Genomic DNA, 11,625 nt, shown 5'->3' with positions numbered 1-11,625 from the left:
ATATACTTGTTGTAAGCGTGTATCATAATTCAATATTCACAATATGTCAACCGCCGTCTGGTCTGGGGGTTGAGAGAAGGGACCCAAGATCAGACCCCGGACCAGACCGTTGCGTTGTATTCAAATCAGAACTCGTGTGTGTGACAAAATGTGACCAATCGGGCGAGGAAGGAAGCTGACGCTATCAGTGTTCGGTGATCGCCAAAAGATCGGATCGATTCCCTCATTTCAAGACGCGCACGCTTTTTGACAGGACAGATTCGAAAAGTAGGTACATACCGGGAAATTCAAATCTTAAGTTCAGCATGGTCGGATGGGCACACCAGTTTAGACCTCTATATGATCCGATCATGTTCACGGAATATACGCACTCACACGAACGCGAAGCACAACATTCGTCGAGTCGGGTCACCAATCAAAACCAAAATATGTCAATTAAAGTTTGGTGCTTTTTGTTATTCCTCGTATTATGTGAAGCTTCGTTGTCGTATGTTTTCATTGGGATCCCAGTGCAGAAAGACGAAAACTCGTTTGATTCGTGATATCGATATTTGTGGTTTGTGACGGAGAGATACTGGGTTGAGGTTCCTACAACACTAAGCTTTGTGATGTGCGATTGGCCAGGCATGGGGCTTAGAATGAATAATACTCATATTTGTTACTTGGTGAACCACAAATCGTCATCGCTATAAATCTACGCCGTATGGAAGATTCTTCTCCACTGGACTCGATCCTGGGCCAACGTCTTCCAGTTGCCCTAAATGTTTAGTTCTCTTAGGTCATCATCACCTTCAAAAAGCCATCATTTGCTCCACCTCCTTATACACTTGGTACCTCTCGTGATTCATGCGACGCCACCTGCTTCTGTTGTGAAATTTTCGCTAAATTTATGATCTCGCCCAAAAAGCCATTGGTAACCAAATGTGTAGCTTGTGTTTTACTGAGCAAAACCAATGGATTTACATGTTATAACAATGCTGCGATTAATAGAAGACCCCCCTCTATCTCCCAGTGGTGACAGTTTTAATCTTGTTCCATTTATTTGCTTAGACACAAGGAGTTACACTATCCGTTACCAATGACTTTTAGGGCGAGATCACAAGTTACGCGAGAGTTTATCGCCGTGTATTTTTTGCAGCCTTTCAGACATCTTCCTTCAATATTCACGATTCAGCGATTTAGCGAAAATCTTCCTTCAATATCCACGATTCATGGCCACACAAGACAACCGGAAGGATCAGTGTCTTGTATGACGCGAATTTTATTCTTGTTTGCAATCCACGGGATGTGATCTGGTCCGTAGAAAGCCCGACTTACATGCAGTTTTGAAATCTACAAACAGACAAGAATCTGCAAGTTGTACTGCTAGATTTCGAATTAACGCAGGGTTAACATTTGATCCATCGTTGATCGGCGCTCTTGAAAACCAGCTCGTCAAACGCCCAGTCCAGTCATTGCCCATTTTTCTAAAAAAAAGGCAAATGATACCATTTAATCAACTTGTAAGCAATTGTTCTTCCTACCATGTGATCAAAATTAAACGCTGTAGCCGTTAACTGCTGACTACCGTGTTTGAGAAGCTCGGCCTGGATGTCGTTCTTTCTAGCAGCCTTGTTACTTTTCAGCCCATTAAAAGCTTTCTTGACCTCATTTAGTAGATTTTAATTCTACCAACGAATCAACTTCCAGTGTCTACATTCTGCAGTGTCTTGAAGTACTCTCCTAAATTTATCCAACAGGTAGTTTCCTTTGCGGTCATTGCACATGACGACAGACGGTGCTGTTTTTCTCCGCATCACCATTGATTGTTTCGTAGATCCGTCGCATGTCATTCTATTCCATAGCATCTTGCGCAGTTATTACCAATTCATACTCCTTTTTCTATCTGCTATGGATTCGTTTTCGGCTGCCCTTGCTTTGTTGCATTGTTCTTAACCATGAAGGATGACAGCTACTACACTATCGTTTGACAGGCGTTGCTTATTGAAACTCATCGCTTATCGTTTTCAGAGTTCTAGACGGTAGATAGCCGCGCTCAACTTTGATTTACAACGATGTAGTGGTCCAAATCGATATAAGGACCCCTAAAAGTTCTACCATCGATGATGTCTGAAAATTATTGGCTGAATCATTCCTGGAATAATACCACGAGAAAACCTTGGAAGATATTCTGTAAAAAAAATCCAGAAAAAATTTCTAGAGGAACTTCCGAAATGGTTCTATGGTTTCAGAAACCGGTGGAACTCCCAGAATGACCTTCAATAAGAAGTTGTAAAAATACTTCCCGAAAAAAAACTCCAAGAGAATATTCCGGAGGAACTCCTTAGGCAACTTATGATAGAACTCCCAAAGAACCTTCTGGAGGAACTCCAAAATGATCTGCCGAAGGAACTCTTAAAGAAACTCATAGAGGAACTTCCGGAGGTACTCCTACAAAAATTTCCGGAGGAACTCTTAGAGAAAGTCCTAGAGAAACCTTCCGGAAGAACTCTTTGGGGATTTCCGGAGTAACTCCTAGACGAATTTTCGGAGAAACTTTTTGAGGCACTTCTAGAGAAATTTCCAGAAAAAAAACTTCTGGAGGAACACTCAGAAGAGCTTCTTTAGGAACTTCTTAAGATACTTCTTGAGGAAAACCGGAACAAACTCTTAACGAAATTCCAGGAGACGACTTTTTCGATAAAAACTCTACAGAAATTGCTGAAGGAATTTTCGGATGAATTAATACAGCTGAATTTAAACAAAGATACCGTATAGTTACAAAGATCTTTCTCTAGCAGCTGTTAGATTTAGGGCAGTGATATTAGCTAAGAAGTGGGACAAATGAAACCCAGTGAGAACGGCTTCGTGATACAGTTATATCACGTCAGAACAAGGCATCAGGGTTTGAAATGAACATGATATCATTTTTAAAATATACCGTAATCGTTATAAGATTCTCAAACGGATGCTGAAGCTATCGACTGTGTATTCATTCATATTCAAAGGTTATGAACAACAATACAGTGTAGTGCATTGAATAGAGTTCAAGATAGTCAGAAATTGATCAAATCCATATAAGGGCAAAGTAATTTTTGGCGCCTTTTATAACCTTCCAGAGGGGAAAAATATCATTTCGACATGGTGGTTCTCTAAAAACTATTGAGCACAAATTTTACATCATTACTTTTAGCATATAAGCGCATCTAGCAGCTGAATATCAGAAGATTTCGTTGACAAAATCTCCAAATGACAAAAAGGACAATTCGGTCTTTTTCTTCTTCTTTCTCTTAGTATTACGTCCACACTGGGACAACGCCTGCTTCTCAGCTTAGTGTTCAGTGAGCATTTCCACAGTTATTAACTGACGGCTTTCGTTGCCAAAGTTGCCATTTTCGCATTCGTTCATCGTGTGGCAGGTACGATGATACTCTATGCCCAAGAAAATTACCATAACAAAAGATCCTTGACCGATCCTTGAACCTAACAACCTTCAGCATGGCTTCACTTTGTAGCCGCGGACTCTAAGCATTCGGGTAAGGAATGCCCCACAATTTGGCCTAAAATACATAAGTTCTGCTATATAAAAGTTTCTCATGATGGAGAAAATTTTTCTTTGAAATCAGCTTAGCTTAGCTTAGACTGACTACACATATCAATGGTTGCTATTCCATGATTGACCGAAGTCAGTAAAAATGCACAAAGAATCAACTAGAAGTTCGGTTAGGATTGACCATAATCTTCTTCAGTGTGCATAATTCAGTGCCTCTATTTATACAGGGTCAATAACGGCGCCGGCCACGTCCTTTCAATCAGGTGGGATTGGAGGAAGGAATGTTAGTGTGTAACCTTTGCTATTTGGAGACCGTGTTTGCCTCTGCATCTCCACAAAGGTTACTTGGAGGGATGTTTGTTGATGGGGAGGATCGTTGGGTTAAAGGAGTCACTTTGATAAGCGATTAGACTATGATACAAAATTTGACGCGAGCAAAGGATCAAACACTACTACCTATTTCGCGATCCGCGACACTAGTTAATCATGCCACGCGAGCGACGTGCAACACGATTGATCCTGCTCGCGTCACTTCCTCCTGCGGGGGCGAGTGACGCGAGCAAAGGATCGCATACTACACAGAAAAATTTTCGCTGAAATCAGCATTGAAAAAGTATAAGATTATACCTTTCCATTTCATATTACACTCTAACCTCTTTTTACGACAGCTCTTTTTATGACCAAAACTCAGATATACGACCGGTTTTCTAAATTATCAATACAGTCAACCCTCCGTGAGTCGATATTGAAGAGACCATCGACTATAGAAATATCGAGTCATGGAATAGCAATGCTATGGAAAGCCGTTGATGGTCCCCTCATAGTAACCATGAAATTTGATATACTGTATGGTTCCATGAGTCGATATCGAGTAATGGAACATCGACTCATGGAGGTTTAACTGTATCTTCAAAAAGTAACCAAAATAGAGGGTCATGATTGTTCAGTAGATTAAGGGCTAATATGTGGCTTACATGAAATGCGGAATTCTACCACCAGGCAGCGCTAGTGGGCATCGAAACTTTGTTTTTCTGATATCTCAGGATCCTGCATACTTAGAAAGATGGCGTCTTCGGCAAAGTTGTTCACTACGTCTGGTGCTATTTTTATAAAAAACATGAGATTCAAAATTTTGCCACCAGCCGGTGCTAGTGAGCATGAAATTTCTGTTTTGTGCTAATATCAGTATCCTGACCACTTACGAAGATGAAATTTTCGCCACAGCTAAAATTATTCTGCTAGAGAGATTCAAGATTTAGTCACCAGATGGCGCTAGTGAGTACTAAACTTTTGGTTCGCAAATATCTCAGGATCCTGACCACTTTGAAATGTGGTGTCCTTGGCAAAACTGTTCAGTAACTATCTTGATATTAAAGATTTTGCCAATAGGTGGCACCAGTGAGCAAGAAACTTTTATTTTGAAGATATCTTATGGTCATGACCACTTAGAAATATGGTGTCATCGTAAAAAAATATTTATTTTAGCCAAGTGATTCGAGATTTTCGGCAAAAAAATATTTACCAGTGCCCTCTAAGGGGCTGAATACTGAGTTGTATGATTCGTACAATGTTAATCCTTGCAAGCTCGCCAAAGGCTTCATGTTTTAATGCAGTTAGGATGGGCCCTTCCTTAGCCGCAGCTATAAAGGAAAGCCATGGTGAAGGTGTCTCGGTACGATTCCCAGTTGGGCCAGCATCTTTTCGTAATTGAAATTTCCTTGATTTCCCTGGGCAAACGATATACGAATGCGAAAATGGCAACTTTAGAAGAAGAGAAAAGCAGCCAAGGGCTGAAAATCTCCCTAATAAAGATAAATAATAATAATAAGAAGAGAAAGCTCTCAGTTTATAACTGTGGAAAGGCTCATTGAACACAAAGCTCAGAAGCAGGCTCTGTCCCAGTGAGGACGTCAATATCAAGAAGAAGAAGAAGTGGATCCAAGAAATTTGTACAATCAAAGTTTTATGTTCACTTGCGCCTCCTGTTGGCGATTTCTCAAACCTCTTGACTAGAACATTTTTTTCTGAATACGCCATCTTTCTAAGCGGGCAGGATGCAGAGATATTCGCAAAACAAGAGTTTCATGCTCACAGGCGGCGCTAGGCTTAGTGGCAAACCCTCGAATCTCTTGACTATAATAATGTTTGCCCTTGAGCAACCGGACAACTTCGCTGAATACGTTATCTGTTTAAAGTGTCAGGATCCTGAGATATACGAAAAACAAAAGTTCCATTGTCACTAGCGCCACCTGGTGAAAAAATGTCAAATCTCTTGACTAGAATCATGACAGCTCTTGTGCTACTGAACAACTTCGCCGATGACGCCACCTTTCTAAGTGGTCGGGATTCTGAGATATCCACAAAACAAAAATTTCATAATAAATCTTCGAGCTGTTTAGTAGAATACCTATAAGTAGATGAAAAAACCGAATTTAGTACTATACCATTTAATTCCACTAGAGTTTGTATCCTTTGACAGATACGCGTATTTCGACCTCAACTGTAAGGCCGTCTTCAGTGTCGTGTACTAGACTCGACTTAGTACACGACACTGAAGACGGCCTTACAGTTGAGGTCGAAATACGCGTATCTGTCAAAGGATACAAACTCTAGTGGAATTAAATGGTATAGTACTAAATTCGGTTTTTTCAACTACTTAAAAATTTCATGCACATTAGCACTGGCTGGTGGCGGATAATCCACAACTACTTAAGATAGATCGTACTTAGTACTCAAACTTCACCGAAGACAGTACTATGCTATCTATCTATAATTCTTGTGTTCTTGGATTTTGTGTACTCGGCACTCATTACTGAGTGTGACAAGTTTAGCGTGTGATGATGTTGAGGAGAACTATCAAGCCTGGCCATCATCCTTAGTCTTATTGTAGACCTGACTGTATTTAGCTTCTTCCAACCATTTAATTAGTGTTGCCAGCGTGAATAAAGATTGGGTTCCATTTTTCCGAACGCATATGTAACATAAAGTATATACTTAGAGTTCACCCAAAATTCGATTTAAATAACGTACAGAAATTATATATATTAAGTTTTATCTATTTCACTTGAGTACTGTTGCGAGCTACGACAAAATTTTGAACCTTTCATGGAAATCTGGATTGCAGAGTATTCCTATGGTGCTAGGCATTCTATTTTTCTGTTTTGCTCAAGTTTTATGATTTTGATCTTACCGTAATTCTTCTTGAACAGTGTTGCCAGCCAGATTAACAATTGTACTTCGGCCGACTGTTTGCCTTGCAACACTTTCTTTAACTTTGACGGAAATTCGGAATATTTGTTGGCATCTGAATATAACACCCCCAAATAATTAGCGAGTAGTGTTGCCATTTATTATCAAAATATGAAAAATTGAATGACCATGGTGGAAAGTTTTCAATCCATGCTTTAAGGTGATTATAAAACGAAGCCAAACTTTGAGTTTCCAAGTGCACAAGACGAGAGTATCTGTCAACAGTTCGCGTTGAAAACCAATCAAATTGCTTGCTTGCTGGTGGTAACCAATGGGATTGATTTTCTACGCGGAGCGCTGTTTGGTTCTCAAGTCTTGTGCTCTTAAAAATTTGAGGTATGGCTTCGTTCTATAATCACCTTAACTTGGCTGAATATCTCGGATCAGTATTTCCACATCCAGACCACAAACAAACAGACGTAAAAAAAATAAAATAAAAACAAATCACGATAAAACTCATAGTCGCGAGAACATGCACGTCCATTGCTGAAATCACTGTATTTGGCCGATGGTCCAACAGATGGCGGTAGTGTGTAAACGTCAAAAATGACTCGAAAGGCCACCTACCACATATTTGAATCGACCGTTAGAAATGTGGTCGATTGACATCGATGAAAGCTTGACGTCTGTTTGTCTGCGTCTAGTCGTTGCATTTTTTAAAAACATAATTATTTTTATGAACGATTCTTTTTATGCCCCCCTATAAAGCTCTTGAAAAGAGGTTGGGGTGTACCGCAGTTGTTACAACATGTTCCGGTGTGTCTTCAAAACTTTTGACTAACTTATTTTTGAGAGCCTCTGAGAATTATTCATGAAAATTATAGTACTAGGGTAGTTGTACCAATAATGGAGGTATTAAGCACTATTGAACTTAATTTAACCGCCTTAATTCAAGAAGCGCAATTAATGTACTTATTAATGTTGTAACTGGAAGTAATGACCATTGACTTAATGAGAAAAAATATTTCATCGCAGTTATCCATGGCATGTCAGTGAAAAATAATACCTCCACTATTGGTACGCTGCACAGTGGGACGGATAGGAGTTTTAGGAGGAAAGATGGAACTCACTCCTTCAATTGCGATTTTACGTAAAAATGATGTTCTACAAAGTTGTTTCTAACATAAAAATATTTTTTTTGGTTGGAACGAAAATTAGGGTGGCCCTATGTAAAAAAGATAACCATTAAATTTTTTTTATTTTAAGGAATATTGACATAGCTTGTTCTACCAAGTTGAAGATCGGAGAATTTTAAGCTGATTTGATAAAAAAAGTTTATTCCTAGCTCAAAAATTGACTGTTTTAGAGCATTTTTTGCTATTGATGTAGAGTGGCCCTTCAAAAATAGGTTTTTGTGTTATATTTTTTTTTTTTATTTTTAGATATCTCATCAAAGTTGTCATTCCTTCATCTTTAGACGATTGAGACGCATATTTTAAGGCCTATACAATTTTGTCGGTGAATAGTTATAAACATTTTTCATGAAAAACAAACGTTTTTTTTACATGTAAATGTAGTTGGGGCAAAAAGAGATTTTTTTTGAATGACAATTATTATCTTTCGGCTCTAAATCGGAATAAAAAACTAACTTATTTCATATTCTTATATACGTACTTCCGAAAAGAGTCAAAGGAGCTCAGCAATATAAATAAGGAGAAAAGTTTTTTGAAAATATCTTCTAAATTTACCTCACGGTTGATTTTCCTGACATGGCTCATCCCAAACTTCCGAATACTTCTGTTCTTTGATTTGCCAGGCTCTTTGGGAAACATTCTGATTGGAAGTAACGAATGCTCAATTACTAGTAATTTGTCCACCGACAAATTACTAGTAATTTGTCCACCGTTGGAGATATATTGTATTTGGAACGGTATATTACTAGCAAATTATCTGTAGATAGTTATTGATAACGATATGTCCAAAAAAGGAATTATTACATGAGCTTGATCATGCATAAAATTCTGCTGGTGATTTGGATAAGTCCAATGACTGAAATTCAGATCTTCAGATTCACATGTGCAATCCAAATACAGGAAAAATTGGTAGTACATTTACAGTTGCGTTGAATAGCTCGGAAATTTATTATCAAAATATTCAGTCGTACTGATGTTTCGGGTCATTCAAAGGTAACTTAGAGTAAAGGCTTTTTCTAGATGAGTATCCAGTGATTCCTTGTATTCGTTGAAGTGAATGCCTCCAAATTTCAAGAGTAATCAATGATCATGAGGAAGTTTTAAAAGTTGGTATTTACCCCAAGAAAAACAAATATTTTGCAAGGTTGACGCTTGTAGACCTTAAGACCTGTATTTCATGAAATTCAAAGCGAGAGATTAATAAAACTCATCCTTAGACAAGACCTCACCAATCCACACCAGGAGAGCTACCGATATGAAACAAGAATTTTTATCACCTTTCACAAAGAAAACTCAGCAATCCCCTTACAAAGCAACCGAGAGACATGGTTTAGGTGTAAAAATGAATTATAGCACCTTCCTCCCTTCCATCCTCCCCACTCCACCCGGGCGCTAGAGCATTTCGGCCCCAGAGCAGTTAATAAATCTGTCAAACCTCGGAACAGTTGCCGCCAAGAGGTCGAACCGCTGCGCCAACGACGACGAATGTCCGCCTGATTATAATTACATAAATCATAGCTCTCATTATCGGTAGAGCGGAGTGCAGCTCGAATGCAGTGGCCACTGCATTTAGAAGTTAGACACCGTGTAGGACCCGTGTGACACCGAGTTGTATAAGGTTTCTACTTCTGCTCCCACGTGCGTCGATTCCGTGTGTGGAAAAACGTGGTGACAAATTCGCTGCTCGTCCAATAAATCTCCCGCGAAGGGGCTGAATTTGGTCCGGTGTTTGTTTTAGCTGGGATCGAACCGACCGATGATTGAAGCTTTAATTGGTATCGATGGAACCGCTCAGCGGGATAAATCAAACGGCGACTTGCGGTGGAGGTGTAATATATGCGAAATTTATGCGTATTAAGTTTGACATTGGTCATTTGTTTTCGTCAGTGGGTTTATGTAGATTAGGCTCGTTCTGGGGTTTCGTTATCGTTGATGGATTGAGAAATGGCGTGAATCGGGAAAATAATGGTGAACATGGGTCATTTGCATCTATGGGATCTGTAGGATGCCGGACAAGGTTCTACATTGCTGCGGTCGACAGTTGTAAGCAATTGTAATGAGCTGTCGACTTTGTGTGGTCTACGAATGCAAGGTTCTGGGTGAGGCAAATTGAGTGAGGGATAGTCCACAAGCTAGTTTATTGGAGAACAAATTCTATGAGAAACGTCTCCGTCTTTCTAAGGAAAAGGCGATTCTCAATATTCTTAAACCAAAACTGAAGATATCTCAAAGATTAAAAAAGACCCCTTTGTGTAATCTTCAACTTACTGCACAGCAAATCATATCACTATCTTCTCGCGATTCTTACCAGGGTACGAATCTATCTTACGGTAGATTTCGTAATCAAATCCAATGGGAACTTTGGTGGTATGTTGACAGGAAATAAGAAGTTTGCTTCTGAGAATCTGAAGCATCTGTTCTCCTTGTCGGTTGTGGCTGATCACCGTTCGAGTGCGAGCAAGAGGCTCTAGATAAAGCATGCGCTACTTTGATATTACCAACGTCAGAAGCTACTATGTCACCAACATTGACTCCAACCACTTACTGGTGATGATAAAACGGCACCCAAAACTATCGGTCATCGGTACCGACGCCTGCCTTAGTACACTCTAGTGCGACTGAAATAACCTGATGTGTCCAGCGTGGCTAGATGGTTGGTTGGTTTGACTTTATTAACGAGATTTTTAGCCCTGGGCTAGTTCATCTCGGGACCAACGGCTTTACTTCCCTTCCGAAGGAAGTCGTCACTATAACTTTTCACATCATAAGTGACTATGTCGGGGATGGGATTCGATCCCAGGTCCTCGGCGTGAGAGGCGAGTGTTCTAACCACTACACCAGGTCCGTCCCCAGCGTGGCTAGATGCTTAAAGCATTTCGAAACGATTTTGTTCCGCCATTCAATATATGCAGTATGGGTGTATCTGGATGAATGAACGGAAGGTGATCAAAAGGTAGAAGAAAGACTAGGATGGAGCAGATAAAACGAGCATAGAGGGTCAGAACGTTAGGAAAGTGAAAACCAAAAATTTCTACGATGGGTGCTTGAGCATTCCATTCAACAGCTGAAGAGAGATGGACATGGTTGGTGATCTAATGGCTACCGCTTCAACTTCATAAGCAGAAGGTCATGGGTTCAATCCCAGGCCCGTTCCATTCCTTGTCTTTCACTTGCTTCTGTTTTCCACTCTTAATCTATCACAGTTGATCTATCCGTTCATAGCATTTGCTAGAATCAGAGGCGGATAAAACAATCGTTTCCCTAACGCTTCCATCCTTCCATCATTATAGCACGTCTTTCCTTACGCCAGATACAAAGGCAGTCTACTAACCATGAAGCAAGTAGCCAATCAAGCTCAAGCTCATTATAATGGGGCTGGAGAGCGAGTAAGAATCTGAGAGACAAACCTGAGGAGTTGGAGTAAGGCGTTTTATTGCCCATTTACAGTAAAAGACGACAAACTGGGAATGGAATTTCATCGACGGACGCTCGACAACGGACTTCCATGAGAAAAATCTTCTTTTTTTTTTACCAATTCATTTATTTAAGGCTCTATCGCGTTTAACGCTTTACGGAGCCGAGATTCATTTTTGTACTTTTTTACAATTGTTTAACTTCTTAAGTACCAAGTTTAGTCCGGGTTGGAGCCAGGGTACTCGTGGCAACTCGAGGTTAGTGGTCACAAATATTTTTAGGAAGGGCTAGGTTGGG

This window comes from Aedes aegypti, chromosome 2, assembly GCF_002204515.2.
Source record: "Aedes aegypti strain LVP_AGWG chromosome 2, AaegL5.0 Primary Assembly, whole genome shotgun sequence".
NCBI lineage: Eukaryota > Metazoa > Arthropoda > Insecta > Diptera > Culicidae > Aedes > Aedes aegypti.
The sequence above is the reverse complement of the archived record's forward strand: the minus strand, read 5'-3'. Positions refer to the sequence as shown.